General features: G+C 37.6%; 1 long non-coding RNA gene across 8 annotated transcripts in view; it reads left to right on the top strand.

Annotated features, from left to right (window-relative positions):
- The window catches only part of LOC141414829 (uncharacterized), a 211076-nt gene extending 189447 nt beyond the window's left edge, over window positions 1–21629 (top strand). For 7 of the 8 annotated variants that reach the window (XR_012439723.1, XR_012439717.1, XR_012439718.1 and 4 more), the window contains 3 exons: window positions 469–643; window positions 2720–2870; window positions 21455–21629. This is a non-coding gene — a long non-coding RNA (uncharacterized lncRNA). The remainder of the gene's footprint in view (window positions 1–468; window positions 644–2719; window positions 2871–21454) is intronic. The other variant, XR_012439719.1, reaches the window with a different exon arrangement.
- Window positions 21630–23579: the final 1950 nt, after the last annotated feature.

Genomic DNA, 23579 nt, shown 5'->3' with positions numbered 1-23579 from the left:
TCAGTATATGGACAATTGGATATTAAAAATGAACTTTAAAAAGAAATTTTAATTTTGAGGATTTCTTTCATCATCAGGGACATATAAAATAATCTCTGATGACAATTCTTGCACCCACTTGGTGTATTTTGAAAAATACATTTTATCTACAGGATCACTAGGATCCAAAAGAAAAAGCAATTCAGAAAATTCTGGTTGGTACACCTCTTATTAGGGAGAAAGGATTGTAAGTCGTAGCACTATGTGAAAGTGTAAGGTTGTTAAGTAAGGATTAGTCCCATCTCTTAAGCTGTATAGAGAGTCTTTTTGGCATGGTAAGTCTAAAACAGTCATGGAGCAGGCATGCGAAATGTTAGTAAAAGTTTTTTACTCTACATACACAGAAGGAAAATATTTTAGAAAAATACCCTATGTCCCTGGGGGGCACTGTAAATGTGTGTCTAACAGGAAGATCTCCCTTACTTGTAGTTCCTGAAGGAAAGTCAGGATTTTTCTCTCTCACTAAGACTTCTTGTGCCCAGCAAGTGAATATTGTTGATAGAGGAGCAGATCCATTCCTGAGACCCAGAGCCTGACTCCTGAGTGGACTAAGAGCAAAGCTAATGATTGAGTGATTTATTGCAACACGGGTATCATCTCATTGGTAAGGATGGGAATCCATAAGCAGGATTAATGTTGCTAAAGTACTCTCTTTCCCCTTGTCTGTTTCTTTATGCTCTTATTGGTGGTGCTGCTGCTGAGGATTTCACCCAGGGGCTTTGAGAATGCTTTGAGAATGCTTTGAGAATGCTCTATCACTGAGCTACAACCTCAGGCCCTGGTAGTCTTCTTCTTAATGTGTTGGTTTCAAATATGGGCAGTGTTTTAACTACATCAACCAGGTGTCAAAAGTTTCAGTGGCAGGCCCTGAAACATTTTCAAAAAGATGCTCGCTTCACCTCCCTGGTTCTCTGACTTTTGCATATGAAACCTGTCTTTGTTTGATAAGGCAAGAACTGTAGAAAAGGAAAAATGGAGGAAGAGGGAGAAACTATTTGTCTTCCTTTGCTGAACTTTTATTTAGCTCTCCATTGCCTTTTTTTTTGCTTTGTCCTGCAGATCACAGTCCTGGGAGTAATTAAAGTTCAAAGAGCTGGATAATAACTCCTCAGGAGCTGGGTGCTTTCTACAAGTTTCACGGGCATGGATAAAATAGATTTTGAATTTAATTTACAGGAAAATTCCACGTTTTTAATTGTATTTTCCAAGTATCCTTTGTTGAATTAGTGGTAGTGGTAGGGAACACTATTCAGGAAGCTCACAATTTAAATAGGAATCAGAAGAAAGTGTTTTGCCCATGGACAGTGTTGCACGGAGAAGGATTTGTCCTGGACTTGAAATTTCCTCTACTGCCCAGCAGCATGAATTTAGGCAAGTCTTTGACCTTGCTAAGGTTGTTTATTCCCTTGCAAAAAGAAGATGATAATTTCTGCCTCTCCAGGCAGGGTTACATAAATCAGTGGTTATTAAGTGGTAGGCACCTGGCATGGCACAGGAAAGCTTTTGGTAAATGTCATTGTTGTCATTGTCATAGTGGGAACTCAATGAACTCCTTTACACCTATGGAAAGGACAGAAGCTATGTTTATATCCACGTGCAGGTTTAAAACAAAAACAACTGTGGCATTAAAAAACAACAACAACAACACACACACACACAGTTGAATTCAACAGCTTGTTGTTTGGGGGGAAAAAAACAGATTTTAATTAACAGTTGTGTTTTTGTTTTTCCAGTTTTGTGTATACAAACTCAAACTTGGACTTTAGGGAAAACGGAACACTTTACTGTTATAACACAGAACTATTATCATAATTTTTAGTTAAGAAAATTATGTACAACCAAAAAAAATAGACATTAAATGTGTTTGTGTTTTGCACCGTGTAACTATTTTTTGAAAATGCTCTATTATCCACAGCCTGGTTAGAGGGCTGTGGGTTCATTGAAGTCAGCCGCATTTAAGAGCTGCCGCACAGTTCTTACAAGGTTGAAAACCACTGCCCTCACAGCTCTGGTTGCAATTATAATATGCAATACGTTTTGTTTTAAATGGAAGCTTTCATAATGAAATTTGGAAGCCAGCGTCATTTCCCTTCCTTTGCTTACTACAAAAAGAGGATTTGAGGGCAAACAATAAAGGAAATGGCAAGGAACCAATATATGACCTTGGGCAAATCTCTTCAGAGGTTCAGCCTTGTGTACACACACACACTCTCACACACACACACACACACACACACACACACATACACATACACACACATGCCTGTAGTCTTTAAATTCTTTTGCAAAGCTATGTCAAACAAAAAGTAGAATGGAAATTTGACAATTCCTTGGTTATTTTGAATAATGAATATATTGATGAAATTGAATGAATAATTGTTACCAAATTTCCTAATTAACCAAATAATAGCTAAGTCGCCAACATAGTCTTATTTAACAAGTACTGCCCAGGGGTGGGAAAATAAAGAGTTTCTTTCTCATTTGAGGTACTGTGAGAGTTTATAAAGAGCTAGAAGCACTTCAACCAAGAAAAGATCTAGTTTATCTTCTCATCTTACTATAATGGAAACCCTTGGAGTTGCCTTTCAGACTAGATTAAAACCCTTAATTTTAAGACCCTTATTCTTGGCCACACCCCAAGACATTGCTTCTGAGTTGTTTTTATTTTACTATCTTCCAGGTCAAGAAAACAGAACTTGTGCAGAAATACAGCAAGATGTCTACCACTTACAGAAAAATGGATTTAAAGAGAAATCCCACTACCCGACAGTCAGTGATTCTGCTTTGTTGTCGAAGTGATGATCTGCCTGTGGGCTGTCTGCTGGGTCCAGGTGGGGAAGCTCTGTGGGTTGTGTTTATAGAAGCCAGAAGCAGAAGTTGCATGCTTATAGCTGAGGAACCAGCTGAGGTCCCAACTGCTAGGGTAACTGGTCTGTGAAGGCCTGGGTCGTATTTTCCCTTTGCTAATACCAACACAGTAGAGGCTCTCCATGCTTCAGTTAGACTTGAAGGATAAATGGATATCACAGCTCTCCAGGAAGCTTGACAAGAATGACACCAAATGGTGGGAAGGTAGTGAGGAGCTTGTCCAGAGAGCTCCTCACCTGGGCTCTGGGCTAAGGAACAATGGGACGGTTCTAATTGATAAATCAGCAACAAAAAGGATCAAAGAGTTGACACCTACTGTTAATTTCTACCTTGCTCATTAAGTTAGCATGTGCCTTCCACTGGGAAGTCCAGTGCAAAAAGACCATATGCCAAAGTAAAATTACTGTCGCTTTGTGTAAAGGTCTGGATTCCTTAGTTGGCTCTGCTCCTTTCTGCTTCATGTTTTTGAGCAAGTCACTTCTTTCCGGACTTTAGAATCTTTCAGTACAAAAACAACAACAAAAATGTACTTGAATGTCCTTTGTGTGTATCTTGGGATTTGGCAAGAGGTATGAGGTATGGATTTCCTGGATTCAAGCACTGTGATGAAAGTTGAGAGAAACCCTTTGACCTAAAGACCTATGGCACAATCTTTTCAAATGGAGGCCACTGACTGTCAGAATCACCTGGGAACCTGATTTTAAAGCCCTACCCAAGACCCACTGAGTCTCTCTTTAGGCATAGAGCTGAGGAATCTGTACTGAGTGGGCTCTCTGGCTACTCTTTCTCCTGGTGCTGTTTTGAGAAACTTCAGCTGATCAGCAGCTCTTAGTCTTAACAAAGGCTAAGCTTGTAGCTTAGTGTAGGCCCTGACTCCATGGCTTGTGCATTCAGCAATACTTGGTTCCACTGTTATTGAAGGACATTGGGAAAGGGCAATTGATTTCAAGTTTACTCTACAAACTTAATTTTGAGAGAGTGAGGTAAAGAGTGTTGGGGTGACAAGAGATTTTTAGTCAACTGAGTCAAATAGGATGACATCCATATCTCAGTCTCATCTGCTACAGCATGGGGGCTGTCCCTTCTGCTAACCTCACTTTCAGTTAGAAAAACAATCTTTACAACCAGGGAAACAACAATATGAGGGAAGTTATTGACAGCTTGTTACTTTTCTTTAAATTGCTCTCTACATTCTAAACAACTGCTTTAATAAGATTCTTTTTAAGCTGTAAGTTAGACACTTTAGCTGCTGTTGTCCTTGTGATCATCAAAAAACATAGGAGTTTTTATATCATTAAGATGGCTAAAAATTCTTACATATGAAGCAAGTAGACTCTGTATATGTGCCAATGGAAACAAAGGAAAATGCACCAAATTTAAAATATCTAAGCTGCTCGCTCACCTTATATTGTATTCCTCTCATACTATGTGTAAAAAATAGTGTAAGAAGAAAAAAAATTTAGGTAAATATATATCCAAGTTAAGGAGAAAGCATATTGCACAAAAATGGTCTTTGTATAAGTGCTCAATAAGAAAGGGTAAGGGGATATTTATAGTTCTGCAGATGACTTAATACTTTCTGCACTAGAAATTCATCCATCCTTCCAACTGGCTTGAGAAGCGTTTATAACCAATAAAGCATATTTGTGTCCAAGCTGGGAGTAGAGTCCAGGCCCACATAGCAGACCTGAGACTCATTGGCCCAAAGAGCTTAACTGATGTCAAATGTAAACCACTTTTCAAAAGCATGTTATCGGGTCTACACCAAGCTATCCATTTTGATAATCCCATTCCATTTTTCATTTTATTGTTGAAAGGAGAAATAGATTAATGAGAATCCAAATCCCCCTGGAAAGAAAACCTTCCATATAAGGCATGCCTGAAGAAAGAGTTGGAAAAATTACTTACTCTGTCTTTGTTTTGCCAAGTAACTTTTAGACCATTTATATTTGAAAAATTCCTAACCCAGGTCAGTGTGGTTTACTAGATTAAATCTGGAGGAAAAAAAAAGAAACAAAATTACATGGATGAGGATGATGATGATGATAGTGACAGCGACGATGACAACAGCAATGATGAAGATAATGATGCATTTAGGGAAGCTATAAATCTCCTAGAGTCTTGGTTTGCTTGTGCACATGATGGGGATTTGGGAGAAATCTCCTATGATCCATCTCAGATCCAACAAGGGAAAAATGGCCTCAAATTGCATTTGCAAAAGGTATACCCCATGAAGAAAACATTTGTCTAAAAAGAATTGAAAATGTTTAGCTCCTAATTATTCTTTTAAGTAGTTCAGAAAAATAAAGAGGAAGCATTTCTAGAGATTGATAACCAGAAGCATAAAGTGGTTTGTGTCAAAACTGAAGGAGTCTTGGAAATTATCTCATCACATGGGCCACATCATTTTGCTGACCCAGAAGCCAGAACCTAAAGAGATGCTCTCCAGAATGTCGAAAGCCTTGCTCCATTCATCCTTCAGTGCATGAGACTAGCAACATTGCAGCAGCCAATGTTTGAGAGCTCCTTAGCCACCCAAAATTGGAATGACAGCCCAACTTTCCAAACCCCTAGGCCCAAAGAATGCATCTGAAAGGATGGGCAGGTCTATTTTGAAAAATTCCATTTTGTCAATTAAATAGAGGACAATTTCACTTGGAAGTTCAGTAGAGATGTAGCAAAAATGTTCTTTCTGCCCAAATGTTCCTATGAGGCTATTGTAAACTACATCTCTGCCCTGAACAAGTTTACTATCTCCAAGGTTATATTTCAACTTTACTTACCTCCAAACCCCAAGATGATTTTCAGTGTCACTGAGACTCCAATATTTCAGCAAAAGAAGCCCCTATTTGGCTGATAACAAGATTGTCATCCTAGATCCTCCCTCTCATCCCAGTATAATCTCCTTTTAGCTGAATTGGGAAGTATGGATCTATGCAAATCATTAATGTTACAAGATTTCATGAGAGAGACCTTACTACCTTCAGGTGTTACCAGATATGATCTAACTATTGTTTTCCATAATAATTGGGGCATTGGCTCCATAGTTGAGGAGCTATATTCTACTTGGTGGACTATATTTGATGTGTTTTGCTAGCCATATTCTTTTTAGGAATTCTAATGTCTGCCTTTAGAATCATTAGATGTCAGTTACCACCATTTCCACCAGACATTGGGATTCCTTATTTGAGAATAAGGACTGATTCCTTATTTACTTTGGATAGTAAAAGAATGCACAGAGCCATCCAGCATAGAAAAGATGGTCTGTAGCCTCCCCCCACTACAGATCCTCCTGCTTAGGTTGCATCAAGGCACACCACAAGAAGCAGTCTTGGCAACCACATTGGTGAAGCCCTTTCAGGGCCAATAAGGATGGGTCTCGAGGCTGAAGTCTGGCTCAAAGAGAAGACCATGCCCTGATTACTGTGCCAGGGAGGGATCACGTGTGCTCTCCGTAGGGTGACCCTGTGCCCTGTAGTTTGGTGAATCAAGATGTTGTGCCCTTATGGCTCTCTCCCCGCTAAGCTGCCTCCCAGCAAATTCAAAACCACTGTGACACAGACACCAGGCAGAAGAAAATTAATTAAGACCCTGTGCTGACATTCCCTTCTGGGCTCACATCACCCTGGAGGAGGGGCCACACATCATTCTGTGAGAGAGCAGACACAGCTGTGGGAGCTGTCTAGACCTGCTGTGATTAAGGAAGACTCTGCTGCTTTAACACCAAGTGTGTTTTCTTATGTCACCATTGTCTCCTGATTTTAACATGACTGCATTGTCAAAGGGTTCTGGAGTTTTGTTTTTGTTTTTGTTTTTTGCCTTGTCTATGAAATGACACTAGTTCCCTCCCTTTCTGGTTCCCATTATATTCCATTGTATGGCCATGCACAGAATCAACTTTTTTTTTTAAGGTTGTGTGTTTTCCATCTAATACCACACAATAGCTAAATGCATAAACATATGTTTAGGCACTTTGAAAAACATTTTTAAAATTAAAATGCCTTCTGTCAGTCACAGGCATGCGGTCCTGAAGATGTGCATGGAGTCAGCATATGGATTATGTATTCTGAAGGAGACATCCCTGTAGTTGCTATGCATGCTCCATAGCCACTTTTCAAAGTGAAATGTCTCTACCATTAAAATAGTATTTTTATTTTGTCAAGACACTAAAAGCAATTAGAAGCCAGTGCTGACTGATCACTTGCCAATTTTCAATTTTTAAATCAAATCTGTTTTGGACTTAATATGTGTAAGCTCCCCAAACACCATAGTCTCTCTGTTTGCATTTTACATGCATTCAAAATAACTACTTACTTTCTCCCTTTAAAAAAAATGATTGAGGAAACATTTGCTCTCAAGATGGAAAACATTACACCCAGAGCAATCTGTTGTAGCTGAATGATGGTCCCCTTGATATGATGGTTCCTAATGAAAATGGTGAGGAATTTTCTGCTCCATAGCCTCAAGGGGGTTGGGTGTGGAGGACATGAGTCCCCCAATGCGGCATAAGAACAACACAAGCCTTCCACTTTTTCCCACCCAGAGAGGTGATGACATGTTCTTGTTCTCCCGTCATCAAAGTTTCTTCCTTAATTATTTTAGATAGTCTCTCCTTAGTAATTGTTTTGGATATCTGCCTCCTCACCAAAATAAATAGAAAAGCCATTTTTGCACAAAACTGTGTTGTAAAAGGCTAGGACCATAGCAATCTGACAAAATTAGAGAATGAGCCACTTAAGACTGAAAAGCTCAGAGCTTATAATTCTTAGTCACTACTGACATGATTTTTAGCTTCCAAGTGCAAGAACCAATTAAATTCCAACCACCTAATTAGACTTCAATGACTTATTGAATTCATGGGAATGGAAAGCAACTATTGCTTGGGTTGCATATCAAAATCATCAAATGAAGAGTCAAAATTTAAGACATGTTTCTCAATAAGTTCTTTATTTACTCAAGCTAGAACTCTTAATTCCCATACAATTTTGTTCATGTATCATGCAAACACACATTGTTGTTTAGATGAATTCTTGAGTAGATGTAACCATTGGAACTCAGTTTGCAACATACATTGGCTATCTACCTGTATCTAAACACCATGACATAAAGATGGCCAGAATGATCCTTTCAAAGACTTATCATCTTGTAAAGGAAATAGATATTAAACAAAGAAATACCACACAGTGTAACACATACAAATCTTATTTTATGTACAAAAATAAACCAAAGGAAGGAGTTAAAAAAATTTATGGGGAAGTCAAGGAAGAAGTAAACCTAAGGATGATATTATAATATGAATAGAAGCAGTCTAGGGTCACAAAGGGAGATAGATTGTACTCAGGGAATAAGATTTACAGGGGAGAGAGAGAGAGAGAGAGAGAGAGAGAGAGAGAGAGAGAGAGAGAGAGAGAGAAACTTCTAGCACTTCAGAGGTACACAAACAGAGGTGGAAAGGGAAGAAGCTGAAGCTGGCCACACTGTTGAGGCTTTTACGTAATACGAACAAACTTTTATTCTGTGGGCAATGGTGAACCAGGAAAGAGGTTTAGGTTTAAGAAAAATTACTCCATTGGTGTTTTGGAGGCTGGATTATGGATTGGAAAAGAGAGAGAGTGGAAGCAAGAAGATCATTTGGAGGGCATAATATAATCCAAACAAAAGACGCTGCAGATCTTAACTCAGCAGAGGAGATGGAGAGGAGAAAATGACTATGAAAACTCCTAGAAAGGGGGCTTCAATAAGTTGAGTTTGGAGAGTCAGAGAGAGGACTGAGCCATGGGTAACTGAAGCTTAGCAAAGAACGTCAGTGCAGCATTTGGTGAGGGGTGCCATCCACAAATGCAGGGGAAGTTGTTTCTAATTGCACATCACAGACAAGACCTTTTTTTCAACTAATTCTCAGATTCAGCCTGCATATCCTACTTCATTCCAGAGATAAGGAAGTGGTCCACTGCATCTGGCAGATTCCTGGAAGGAAATCAGTAACTTCTCTAGAGGCCCCAGAAGGGCAGTCCAGAAATTACAGTCAACAGAGCTACAATAGAACTGGCACTGGCCAAGGAAGTCAGTTGGAAAGGGGGAAATTCAGTGAGTCATTTGATTGTTTAGTCTACAATACTGCCCCTTACTATCTCCAGAGCTATAAGAAAGCCACATAGGTGCACACACACACACACATACAGGCATATCAAACAAGTTGAGTATTTTTGCAGGTAAGATTGAATATCTTTTTCTTTTATTATTCATTTATTCACATGTGTGTGTACATTGTTTAGGTCATTTCTCCCCCTGCCCTCCGCCCCCACCATCTCACCCCCTCTCCCCTTGCTTCCAGGCAGAAACTGTTCTGCCCTTATCTCTAATTTTTGAAGAGAAGACATAAGCATAATAAGAAAGAGAAAGCATTTTTGCTAGTTGAGTTAAGGATAGCTATACAGAGAGATTCCTAGTATTTCTTCCATGTACAAATATGTTACAACCCAAGTTGATTTACCTCTAACCAATCTTTACACTGGTTCTTGATCCCCTTCTCGATTGACCTCTGTTGCTTTAAGGTTTCTGTATCAGTTCCTCTGGAGAGGGGACATCAAATGCTTTCATGTTTTGGGTTTACTACTTATCCCCATACCTCCTGTATGTGCTCTCCCCTTGTCATGTGACCTAAGTCCAACATTGCTGTATTTGCTCTAGATCTAAAGTCTGCATATGTGGTAGAACATACGATTTTTGGTCTGAGCCTGACTAACCTCACTCAGAATGATGTTCTCCAGTTCCATCCATTTACTTGCAAATGATAAGATTTCATTCTTCTTCATGGCTGAGTAAAATTCCATCATGTATAAATACCACATTTTCTTAATCCATTCATCAGTAGTGGGGCATCGTGGTTGTTTCCAAACTTGACTATTGTGAATAGTGCTGCAATAAACATGGGTGTACAGGTGCCTTTGGAGTAACCTGTGTTGCATTCCCTTGGGTATATCCCCAGGAGTGGGATTGCTGGATCATATGGCAGATCTATGTTTGGATTTTTAAGAAGCTTCCAAACTTTTTTCCAGAGTGGTTGCACTACTTTGCATTCCCATCAGCAGTGTAAGAGGGTTCCATTTTCTCCACATCCTTGCCAACACCTGCTGTTGGTGGTGTTTTTGATGATGGCTATTCTAACAGGGGTGAGGTGGAATCTTAGTGTGGTTTTGATTTGCATTTTCTTTATGGCTAGAGATGGTGAGCATTTTTTCATGTGTTTTTTGGCCATTTGAATTTCTTCTTTTGAGAAAATTCTGTTTAGTTCAGTTGCCCATTTCTTTATTGGTTCATTGATTTTAGGAGAGTTTAGTTTCTAAGTTTCCTGTATATTCTGGTTATCTGTTCTTTGTCTGATGTGTAGCTGGCAAATATTTTCTCCCACTCTGTGGGTGTTCTCTTCAGTTTAGAGACCATTTCTTTTGTTGTACAGAAGCTTTTTAATTTTATGAAGTTCCATTTGTCCATTCTTTCTCTTAGTTGTTGGTCTGCTGGGGTTCTATTGAGGAAGTCTTTGCCTATACCTATTTGTTCCAGAATGTTTCTTGCTCCTTCCTGAACTAACTTCAGAGTTTCAGGTCTGATATTAAGGTCCTTGATCCATGTTGAGTTGATACTAGTACAGGGTGATAAACATGGATCTAGTTTCAGTTTCTTGTAGACTGCTAACCACTTTTCCCAGCAACATTTGTTGAAGAGGCTGTCTTTTCTCCATCATATATTTTTGGTGACTTTGTCAAAAATGAGGTGGGCATCGTTGTGTGGATTCATATTCAGGTCCTCTATTCTTTTCCACTGGTCTTCATGTCTGTTTTTGTGCCAGTACCATGCTGTTTTTATTGCTATTGCTTTGTAATATAGTTTGAAGTTGGGTATTGTGATACCTCCAGCATTGCTCTTTTTGCTGAGTATTGCCTTGACTGTTCGTGGACTCTTGTGTTTCCAAATGAACTTTAGGGTAGATTTTTTCAATTTCTGGAATGAAAGTCATTGGGATTTTGATGGGAATTGCATTAAACATGTAGATTGCTTTCGGTAGGATAGCCGTTTTTACTATGTTGATTCTACCAATCCATGAGCACAGGAAATCTTTACATCTTCTGTAGTCTTCCTCGATCTCTTTCTTCAGGGGTTTATAGTTCTCCTTGTACAGGTCATTCACATCCTTTGTTAAGTTTACTCGTAGGTATTTGATTTTTTTTTTTGAGGCTATTGTGAATGGAATTATTTCCATATATTTCTTCTCAGTTTGTTTGTTGTCGGTGTATAGAAAAGCTAATGATTTTTGCAAGGTGATTTTGTATCCTGCCACCTTGCTATAGCTGTTTATGGTGTCTAGGAGTTTTGGGGCAGTTTTTTGGGGGTCTTTAAGGTATAGGATCATATCATCTGCAAATAGGGATATTTTGACAGTTTCTTTACCTATTTGTATTCCTTTTATTTCTTCTTCTTGCCTAATTGCTCTGGCTAGGAATTCCAGTACTATGTTGAATAGAAGTGGAATAGTGGGCACCCTTGTCTCGTTCCTGATTTTAGGGGAAATGGCTTCAGTTTTTCATCATTAAGTATGATGTTGGCTATAGGTTTGTCATATAAAGCCTTTACAATGTTGAGGTACATTCCTTCTATACCTAGTTTTCTTAGAGCTTTTATCATGAAGTGGTGTTGAATCTTGTTGAAAGCTTTTTCTGCATCTATTGAGATGATCAAGTGGTTTTTGTCTTTGCTTCTATTAATGTGCTGTATTACATTTATAGATTTGCATATGTTAAACCATTCCTGCATCCTTGGGATGAAGCTGACTTGGTCATGGTAGATGATCTTTTTGATGTGTTGTTGGATTAGGTTTGCCATTATTTTATTGAGGATTTTTGCATCAATGTGCATTAAGGAAACTGGCCTATGGTTCTCCTTTTTGGAGGTGTCTTTGTCTGGTTTTGGAATGAAAGTAATATTGACTTCATAAAATAGTTAGGTAGTGTTCCTTCCTTGTCTATTTCATGGAAATAGAAGGAGGGTTGGTATTAGATCTTCTTTAAACTTCTGATAGAATTCAGCAGAGGATCCATCAGGTCCTGGACTTTTCTTTTTTGGGAGACTCTATTGCTGCTTCAATTTCATTTTGTGTTATAGATCTATTCAGGTGATTAATACCCTCTTGATTCAGTTTTGGATAGTCATAAGTATCTAGAAATCTATTTCTTCAAGATTTTCAAATTTATTAGAATATAGGTTCTCAAAGTAGTCTCTGATGATTTCTTGGATTTCCACAGTATTTGTTGTTATCTCTCCCTTTGCATTTCTGATTTTACTGTTTTGGGTGTTTTCTCTCCTTATTTTAGTCAGGTTTGCCAGGGATCGGTCAATCTTATTTATTTTTTCAAAGAACAAGCTTTTTGTTTCATCTTTGTATGGATTTTTTTTGTTTCTGTTTCATTGATTTCAGCTTTTATTTTTATTATTTCTCCTTCTGCTTGTTTTGGGATTTGCTTATTCTTGTTTTTCTAGGAGTTTGACATGTATCATTAGGTCATTGATTTGGGATCTTTCAGTCTTTTTAATATATGCACTCATGGCTATAAACTTTCCTCTCAGGACTGCCTTTGTAGTGTCCCATTGGTTCCAGTAGGTCGTGTTTACCAGCAAAAGAAAACATTTTGTCCTTCATGGCTGCGTAAAATTCCATTGTGTATAAATACCACATTTTCTTAATCCATTCATCAGTAGTGGGGCATCTTGGCTGTTTCCATAACTTGGCTATGGTGAATAGTGCCTCAATAAACATGGGTGTGCAGATGCCTCTGGAGTAACCTGTGTCACATTCTTTTGGGTATATCCCCAAGAGTGGTATTGCTGGATCAAATGGTAAATCAATGTTTAGCTTTTTAAGTAGCCTCCAGATTTTTTTCCAGAGTGGTTATACTAGTTTACATTCCCACCAACAGTGTAAGAGGGTTCCTTTTTCCCCCCATCCTTGCCAACACCTGTTGTTAGTGGTGTTGCTAATGATGGCTATTCTAACAGGGGTGAGGTGGAATCTTAGTGTGGTTTTAATTTGCATTTTCTTTATTGCTAGAGATGGTGAGCATTTTTTCATGTGTTTTTTGGCCATTTGAATTTCTTCTTTTGAGAAAGTTCTGTTTAGTTCACTTGCCCATTTCTTTATTGGTTCATTGGTTTTGGGAGAATTTAGTTTTTTAAGTTCCCTATATATTCTGGTTATCAGTCCTTTGTCTGATGTGTAGCTGGCAAATATTTTCTCCCACTCTGTGGGTGTTCTCTTCAGTTTAGAGACCATTTCTTTTGTTGACCAGAAGCTTTTTAGTTTTATGAAGTCCCATTTATCTATGCTATCTCTTAGTTGTTGTGCTGCTGGGGTTTAATTGAGAAAGTTCTTACATATACCTACTAATTCCAGAGTATTTCCTACTCTTTCCTGTATCAACTTTAGAGTTTGGGGTCTGATATTAAGATCCTTGATCCATTTTGAGTTAATATTGATATAGGGTGGTATACATGGATCTAGTTTCAGTTTTTTGCAGATTGCTAACCAGTTTTCCCAGCAGTTTTTGTTGAAGAGGCTGCTATTTATCCATCGTATATTTTTAGCACCTTTGTCAAAGACAAGTTGGTTATAGTTGTGTGGCTTCATATCTGGGTCTTCTATTCTGTTCCACTGGTCTTCATGTCTTTTTTTGTGCCAGTACAATGCTGTTTTTATTGTTATTGCTTTGTAATATAGTTTGAAGTCAGGTATCGTGATACCTCCAGCATTGTTCTATTGACTGAGTATTGTCTTGGCTATTCGTGGCCTCTTGTGTTTCCATATAAATTTAATGGTAGATTTTTCAATCTCTTTGATGAATGTCATTGGAATTTTGATGGAAATTGCATTAAACATGTAGATTACTTTTGGGAGTATTGACATTTTTACGATGTTGATTCTACCAATCCATGAGCATGGGAGATCTCTCCACTTTCTATAGTCTTCCTCAATCTCTTTCTTCAGAAGTGTATAGTTTTCCTTGTAGAGGTCTTTCACATCCTTTGTTAGGTTTACACATAAGTATTTGATTTTTTTTTTGAGGCTATTGTAAATTGAATTGTTTTCATATATTCTCAGTTTGTTCATTATTAGTGTATAGAAATGCTAATGATTTTTCTATGTTGATTTTATATCCTGCTACCTTGCTAAAGCTATTGATGGTGTCTATGAGCTTTTGAGTAGAGTTTTTTTGGGTCTTTAAGGTATAGGATCATGTCATCTGCAAATAGGGATATTTTGACAGTTTCTTTACCTATTTGTATTCCTTTTATTCCTTCTTCTTGCCTAATTGCTCTGGCTAGGAATTCCAGTACTATGTTGAGTAGGAGTGGAGATAGTGGGCAACCTTGTCTAGTTCCTGATTTTAGAGGGAATGGTTTCAATTTTCTCCATTAAGTATAATGCTGGCTATAGGTTTATCATATATAGCTTTTATAATGGTGAGGTACTTTCCTTCTATTCCTAGTTTTCTTAGTGCTTTTTATCATGAAATGGTGTTGGATCTTATCAAAGGCTTTTTCTGCATCTATTGAGATGATCAAGTGGTTTTTGTCTTTGCTTCTGCTAATATGGTGTATTACGTTTATTGATTTTCGTATGTTGAACCACCCCTGCATTCCTGGGATGAAGCCTACTTGGTCATGGCGAATGATCTTTTTGATGTGTTGTTGAATTCGGTTTGCCATTATTTTATTAAGGATTTTTGCATCAATGTTCATTAAGGAGATTGGCCTATAGTTCTCCTTTTTGGAGGTGTCTTTGCCTGGTTTTGGGATAAGTGTAATACTGGTTTCATAAAATGTGTTAGGCAGTTTTCCTTCCCTTTCTATTTTGTGGAACAGTTTAAGGAGAGTTGAAATCAGTTCTTCTTTAAAGGTCTGATAGAATTCAGCAGAGAATCAATCCATCAGGTCCTGGACTTTTCTTTTTGGGGAGACTCTAGATTGGTGCTTCCATTTCATTTTGTGTTATAGATCTATTCAGGTGATTAATATCCTCTTGGTTCAGTTTTGGATGATCATATGTATCTAGAAATCTGTCCATTTCTTTAAGATTTTCGAATGTATTTGAATATAGGTTCTCGAAGTAGTCTCTGATGATTTCCTGGACCTCCATGGTGTTTGTTGTTATGTCTCCTTTTGCATTCCTGATTCTACTAATTTGGGTTTTTTCTCTCTTCATTTTAGTCAGGTTTGCCACGGGTCTGATGATCTTGTTTATTTTTTCAAAGAACCACCTTTTTGTTTCATTAATTCTTTGTATGTTTTTTTTTGGTTTCTATTTCATTGATTTCAGCTCTTATTTTTTTTTTATTTCTCTCCTATTTGGTTTGGGATTTGCTTTTTCTTGTTTTTCTAGGAGTTTGAGTTGTATCATTAAGTCATCGATTTGGGATCTTTCAGTCTTTTTAATATATGCACTCATGGCTATAAACTTTCCTCTCAGGACTGCCTCTGCAGTGTCCCATGGGTTCTGGTAGGTCGTGTTTCCTTTTTCATTAACTTCCAGGAAACTTTTAATTTACTCCTTTATTTCATCAATGAACCATTGGTCACTGAGCAATGTGTTGTTCAGCTTCCAATTGTTCACATGTTTTTACTATTATTTTTGTTATTGATTTCTAGTTTTAATGCATTGTGATCAGATAGAATGCAAGGGATTATTTCTATTTTCTTATATTTGCTAAGGCTTGCTTTGTGCCCTAAGATATGATAAGTTTTGGTGAAGGTTCTGTGAGCTGCTGAGAAGAATGTATATTGTGCAGAAGTTGGATGAAATATTCTGTAGACCTCAGCTAGGTCCATTTGATCTATGGTGTGATTTAGTTTTAGAATTTTTATTGATTTTTTGTTTGGATGCCCTATCTATTGGTGATAGGTAGGTATTAAAGTCTCCCACCACCACTGTGTTGGAGTCTTTATATGTTTTTAGGTCCTTCAGAGTATGTTTGATGAAATTGGGTGCATTGACGTTGGGTACATATAGGTTGATAATTATTTCCTTTTGGTGTAGTTCCCCTTTTATTAGTATGGAGTGTCCTTCTTTATCTATGTTTTATCAGTGTAAGTTTGACATCTATTTTGTCCGAGATAAGTATTGCTACCCCTGCCTGTTTTCAGGGGCCATTGGCTTGGTAAATCTTCTTCCAGCCTTTCAGCCTCAGCCAGTGCTTATTTCTGTCGATGAGATGGGTCTTTTGTAGGCAGCAGATTGTTGGATCTTCCTTTTTAATCGTTTGTCAAGCAGTGTCTTTTGATGGGGGAATTAAGTCCGTTACCATTCACTGTTAGTATTGATAGGTATGTGGTGATTCCTATCATTTAGTTGTCTTTGTTGTTTAAGGGTTTGATTATGTGCAGCTGAATGAATGTTACTCTCTACCTTCTTGCCTTTTCTTCTCCTGTGGTTTGGTACTGCCTGCCCTTTCATGGTTTTGTTTACTTTCACTTTCTATGTGCAGAATTCCTTGAAGAATCTTTTGTAGTGGTGGCTTCATGGTAATATATTGTTTTAGTTTCTGTGTATCATGGAAGACTTTTATTGCTCCATCTATTTTGAATGATAGTTTTGCTGGGTAGAGTATCCTAGGGTTGAAGTTATTTCATTCAGTGCCTGGAAGACTTCACTCCATGCTCTTCTTGCTTTTTTCTATTGAGAAATCTGCTGTGATTTTGATGGGTTTATCTTTGTATGGTATTTGTTTTATTCTCTCTTATAGCCTTCAATATTCTTCCTCTATTCTCTGTGTTTATTGTTTTAATGATAATATATCATGGGGTGGTTCTATTTTAGTCAAGTCTATTTGGTGCCCTGGAGGCTTTCTGTACCTGAATGGGCATAGTTTTCTCTAGATTTGGAAATTTTTCTGTTATTATTTTGTTGAACATATTACTAATTCCTTTTACTTGCATCTCTTCTCCTTCTTCAATGTCCATGAGTCTCAGGTTTGGTCTTTTGATGGAGTTGGTGAGTTCTAGCATTTTCCTTTCACAAGACTTGAGTTGTCTAACTAATAGTTCTTCAGTTTTTGCATTAATTACCATTTCATCTTCAAGTTCTGAGATTCTGTCTTCTGCTTATTCTAGTCTGCTAGAGTGGCCTTCCTTTTTTTTTGTGTTTCTGTTTCATTCTTTTTTCTGAGGTTTTCCATATCATGGGTCACTTCCTCTTTAATATTGTCAATTTTCATCCTTAATTCATTTATCTCTTTATTTATGGTGTTTTCTTTTTCACTTTGGTGTTTATTTAGGGCTCCTATGATTTCATTTATTTGTTTTTGTGTTTTCTCATATTCTTTATTTGTGTTGTCATGGAATTTCTTGAGTGCCTCCTGTACATTTTGGTTGCCCATGTCTAGTAACATCTCTATGAAATTTTCATTGATTACTTGCAGAATTTCTTCTTTCAGGATGTTCTTGTGGGCTTCATTGGGTTCCTTGGTATAGTTTATTTTTGTTTTGCTGAAGTCTAGATCTGGGTATCCACTTTCTTCATTTCCCTCTGAATCCTGTACTACTTTATTTTGGAGGGGAGAATGGTTTCCATCCATTTTTCGTGTTCTCACATTCCACTTGGTACTGTTTCTGTCCCTGGTCTATGTGTAATTTAGTATTAGCTAACTTACAATAGTAAAATTAACAAAACCAAGAAAGAAGAAGAAAAAAAAGGAAGAGAAAAAGAAAAAAAAAAGGAGAACCAAAGAAATCAACAGGGAGAGATTGTGAACAATCAAACCGCAAACAAGACAAACAAACACTTAAAGAAAAGGAAAAAAAAAAGGGGAAAAAGAAAAAAAATCCCAGTTCAGAAACAGTAGAATTTCAGTCTTAGTAGTTCTGGTGTTGCTCATTTAGCATCCAGTCCTGTTTGCCTGCATCTCTGAGGCAGATGCTGGAGCCTTCCTGTGGAGCTCATGCAGTCTGAGTCTGTGTCCCAGTCCCCAGTTTGGATCCTCCAAGATTGGATAATTTTGACTGTAAATGCTATGTCCATGGAACCTGAAATGAGCCTATTACCAGGGAACATACTTGTCTTGAGAGCATGCATTTATTTCAGGTATATTCTGAAATGCCAATATTTGTTAGAGGAGAAATGACCTCTGGATCTCTCTCTAATTTCTATCCTTTCTGACACTGCTGTTGTTCCAAATCTTATTCTTTTTCAATACAACTAGGTTTTGAAAATAAGAATACATACACCTGGCTATAATTTAGTTGTTTGTGGTATGTTTTATACAACTTGCCTCATTTAATTCTCATAACAAACTACAGGTATACACCAGTATTACTCTCAATTTCCAGATAAAGAAACTGAAGCACAGAGAGATTAAATGACTTGCCCAGGGTCACACAGCTAATAATGCACAGTGTTCAACCACAAAGAGTTTAGCTGTTCATCCAAATAATCTTAAGTACTTTCTGTGAGTACTCATTTGGATTTAAGATGAACTGGTTTTCTTGTATACAAGATTACAACTCAACCATTTCACTCATTACTGCCAACACTTTATCATTTTATACCTTTAAAATTCAAATCCATGGTCACATAATCCTGTGACAATCTAGGACAGCTTGAAATGACCAGATTGAGCTTGCCCAGTTGATGACTGAGATCCAGATAAACTGCATGAATTGTCAAGGCTAAAAGCAAGATTTTTACATCTTAGTTAACACCTGCCTCTTTTTATGCTGAAATATATTATAATTAGCTGCTCTTCCTGGGAGAGATTGTAAAACTGAATGCAATTAAACAAAAAGAGAGACAGCAGATTTTACAGCAAAAAAAAAACAGTGCTTTGAAAGCTGACTAGATAGATGCATATTCAAAGATAGCAACTTCAGAGGCAAGGCAGACCTCCCTTGTTTTATAGTAATGTTTTGAATGGCAATGAGCATAGCCTTTTGCACATGCTTAGGGCTCCATCCATGTTCTCTGATGTTACAAAATGATTAGGGTTGAATGAGGACATTGACAGGGTGGCCATCCTCTGACTATGGATACACATTGGTGGAAGGCCACAATAACCAGGTAATCTATGCTGCATGGTCCACAAGCTTACTGCCCAAATGGTCCAGTGGAAAGAGTCATGGAGGGCCAAGTGTGAGTCTTGAAGGCTCTTGGAGGCTCTTGGAGGCTCCTGTACTTGCTAAAATTGTGAGATGTGGGACCATCTGCTTAGCTTCACTTGGTCCAGTTTCTATAGCTGTGAAATTACAGTGTTGATATGCCCTCCTTATTTTTCTTGGGAGAATTTGGTAAGACTTAGAAAGGAATAAAAATAAGTTGGCTGTTTATTCAAATTTGACTAGTGAAATACCTCTAATACAATCCTTTACAGAAATAAGTTTGCAAGTGGTTGCAGAAGCAATACTGGCTCCTGAGCAAAATTCTAGGGCAAGACTCCATGATTTAGAACAACAACTCATCACTTTTCCAAACTGAATGTTGGAACTGTCAGTGTCTGAAACAATAAGCAAAACATAAAAACAAAAAAACCAAAGGGCCAGTCACTGGCCATGAAAAGGTTTAGAAGTGTATCAGAGAAGATCAAACCTTAATTGGAGAAAAATAATAGTAAGGGTAGATTTGTCCTGCAAATGTGATAGCTGGGCAAATGGGGGACTTTGGGGAGAAGCGTGGGGGGAAATTAAAAGTAAGTTTTCTCCTCATATGAGAACATAGGAGTCTGGATATACTATTGAAAAGTGTAAGACTGCTTGGATATAGCAATGTGTATTTTGAAAAGTTTACTACACAAAGGCTCTTTTCAGTACACCACACTTGCTGCTGTGTTTTTGATACCTGTTGGCCTATTGTGGTCAGAAGTTTGCCCCCTAATTGAAATAGTAAACTTTATTTAAACCTCAACTGAACCCCTGGATATCAGAGTCCTATTAAACAATTAAACAAAAAGAGAGACAGCAGATTTTACAGCAAAAAAAAAGGGGGGGGGGTGTTGAAAGCTGACTAGATAGATGCATATTCAAAGATAGCAACTTCAGAGGCAAGGCAGATCTCCCTTGTTTTATAGTAATGTTTAAATTAATATTTAGAACTGTAACACCTTTAGTATACCTCTTCCTCACATCACATCTTCCAACTGCAAAGTCATCTTGGAATAAGGATCGGAGAAATATAAAAGCTAGCTTGTACAGAACATGAAACCAAAGAAACTCTCAAGAACAAAAGAACATAATGTACAGGAAAAAAAATAGAAAATTTTGCAAATTGTCTTCCTAAGCCATACCAAATCCTCAATGCTTTGTTTTTCAAGGTCCACAAAAACTTGGAGTCTCTTCTCAGTCAATGACTGCTTACCTTACAGTCTATACCAGACTTGCTCCTGGATGTCATGCCCCTATTAGTGAAATCTGGGCATGCACTTGTAAGCAGAACTGGTGAATGGGAGATGTCAGCCATTGTGTGATGGGCAATCATCAATCATCCTTTGTCAGTTATTTCTATCCCGTTGAGTAAAGCCCTTATTTAGAGCATAAAGTAAGAATGTTACCAGACCACATGAGCAAGCCGTGAACTGTTCACAGGTGCTCCTGCTCACAGCTGCCATTTAAGCCCCTGTCATTTCCATACTGGCCATGAGGCCCAGTACAGCTGTTGACATACCAATTCTTTAAAAACAATCCTCAATATCAGATTATCAATAAATGTGTCTTCTTCTTCTCCCATGAATGCAACATACTTTTTAAAATATTTTAGAAGAAGAAGAAAAAATTCTAGTGAATGAAATTATTAAAATGCACCTATTACATTCTTTCTTATAATGGAAAAGTGTTCAGCATCTCACATGTGGAAATCTACAGATGCCCAAATCTACATCATAAGAGTCTCCTTTCAGGATTGTGACTTTTAAAAAAATCTCTTTCTTACCTATCTTTATTACATTTTTTTTCTTTTGAATTCTCAATTTCTACTGCTCCTCACACAGTTAAAACCTAGATAATAACAGTTTTGATTGTGTAGTTGCATTCTGCTCTTTTCATTGATGATTTTAGTTTCATCCTGATTTTAATTTGTAAGTGTGTCTTAAATTTGAAATTTGGTTGGGACTTTTTATTTGGTCTCTAATGTAAGTACATGAAAAAGGGTGTGTTCTAGTGCAAAGTTTATCTCATGCCTTTTCATTCACAGATTTCTAGATTGGAAGATGAATGAATCCAGTCACTTTCAGAGGATTACAGATATGGTGGTTGTGTTCTTCCATAAATATTATATAAATTGGCAGGGGAAAACAAATAGCTGCATGTATCTCTCAGGAATATCTTCTGTTTCTCATTGATTTTTCAGGTTTTCCAGGTATGATATGAAGTTAATTGTGGTGACAATTATGGTAATTTTAACTAAATTATTCTTCCCAAGCAGTCTTTCAAAAGTGAAGATGTGTTCTATATGATTTTATTTTGCTTTGCCAAGAATTGGGTCATAACCATTTATGATTATGTGCATTTGTTTTCTTAGGTTGAGCAAAGACTGATATGAGACTGCCGTCCGTCCTGTCCACTTGGCTGAGCTAAGCAGTTACTTTCACATTCTGTGAAATCCCTGATTCCCACTGCTTTCAGGGACATATGCTGACAGAAGCAAAGTTGGCAAAGCAGGGATCTCTTTAAAATAAACTTTGCTGATGACTCTAGCAGGTGATCTTTTTGTTTGCTTGTTTGCTTCCCATGGTGATAATTTTACACCATTTTCTTGCTGCTGAGAAGAGGATAAAGTTCCACCCTTTGAGATAGACTTAGCAAATTTCCATCTTAGAAAGGAGAGAAAATTTGTTCCTTCCATCCACATAATGAATGGCTATGAAAAGAGCCATATTTAATAAAAATATGTTTTTACTATGCAAATTATTTTATCATGAAAGCTGCCCTAAGAGTACATTTAGTGATGAAGATCTGAACAAAAGGTAAAAAGTTAACATCTATTAAGAACACGTGAGGGGTTGAACTGAAAAGATGACAATGTACTGGCTTCCAGGAGCCTTGAGCCCGTGGGCTATATGAACACTTACCATATAATAAAACTGAAGATGCTGTGCTATGACTTTGACTTTGGGCTGCTCATTTGGGACACTGTCTGTCCACAGGCTTTAAAGTAAAAGAGTGAAAGAGAAGGGCTGACCTACTCTCAGAAAAGCTTTGTCTCTAATTAATACCATATGAACCACTTACCTCCTCTTGATCCCTGGTCTTCCATGTGCCTCTGGTTACAGCCACGGCGATAATAATAGAGATGAGAACATCAGAATGATAATTATGGCAGCCACCACCTCAGCAGGAAGCCTCTAGAGAGCTTGGGAGTATAGATTCTATAGCCAGTCTGACTAGGTTTTAGTCCTGTCTTTGATATTTTCTACCTGTGGCCCTGGTCAAATCACTTAACACTTTTCTAATTCAGTTGCTTCCTCTGTAAAATGAGGGTAATAGCAGCTACCTCAATGGTACATCAAATGTTTAAAGTCGTATCTGGCACATACTTTAGCAAGTGCCACATAAGCATTCAATAAAATAAACAAATATTCCTAGAATATGCTGTATACAGATTATCTCTTTTAATTCTAACATGTTATTTCCATTTTTCAGATGAGGAAACTGAAGCTGTATGAGGTTAAGGTATACTCCCAAGGCCACTGGCCAGTAATTTGTCAAACTGATTTTTAACCTGGGTTGGTTTGATATCAAAACCTATGCTTTTTCCATCTGGCTTCTTGTCATTTTAGGCAATCTTTTAATAACTATACACCATTGATCAAAAGAGAAAAGGCAAGGGGATGAAGACACTAGGCAGTATCAGAAACAACAGAGAATGCAAGAATTCTATTCAAGGAATCAAGAATCATCCAAGGCCAGGGGAAGATAAATATTATCTTAAGGTCAGGGGGCCAGTTGGCCACCACACATACAGCTCTGCATAGTTGAATTCATTAAATTTATTCAACAGATATGTATGTCCCTTGTATTTCTGCACACAGGACAGTAGCCTCTTAACAAGGATGTGTTTTATATAATTTTGTTAAAGAAAGAGGCCCACAATAGCATTTGGAAAATAAATCAATTAAAAGGTGCCATTATATTCCCAGTGATTGAAGCTGGTTTGGTAAATTCTGGGCTTCTTCTTCCCCTTGTCTGGATGTCTTAGTGCAGAGAAAATTGGGCATGGAACAAGGCAAATGCTGGCTGTCCTAGGCTGCATCTCATCAGCATATCCTTGTCTCTTATGGTTGTCTTTATTGAGGCTAGCTGGTATTATTTTTGGCACTCTTAACATTATGATGTTATGTTTCAAATGTTTCCCAAACTGAAATACACAAGGACTCTCATTTCCTTTCTGTATACTAAGATTATTTCAGCCCCACATATGCAAAGCAGACTAATATGCAAGAAGTTAATCGTACCAGAGCAAAGCAGTTACTGAAAAATTGCCAAACACCATAAACATTGGTCAAAATGGAGTCCAACCATTTGCACAGAGAATAATTGAAGCTGTGGATTCACTTGAGGTAACGTAGCAACTTTTCACTATGAATTATAAAGGTTTTCAAACATAAAATGATATCTGAGAGGAGTGCATTACCTAAAAGGTTTCG

Source organism: Castor canadensis, chromosome 12 (assembly GCF_047511655.1).
Source record: "Castor canadensis chromosome 12, mCasCan1.hap1v2, whole genome shotgun sequence".
NCBI lineage: Eukaryota > Metazoa > Chordata > Mammalia > Rodentia > Castoridae > Castor > Castor canadensis.
Note: the sequence above shows the minus strand (reverse complement) of the source record. Positions and strands in the feature narration are given on the sequence as shown.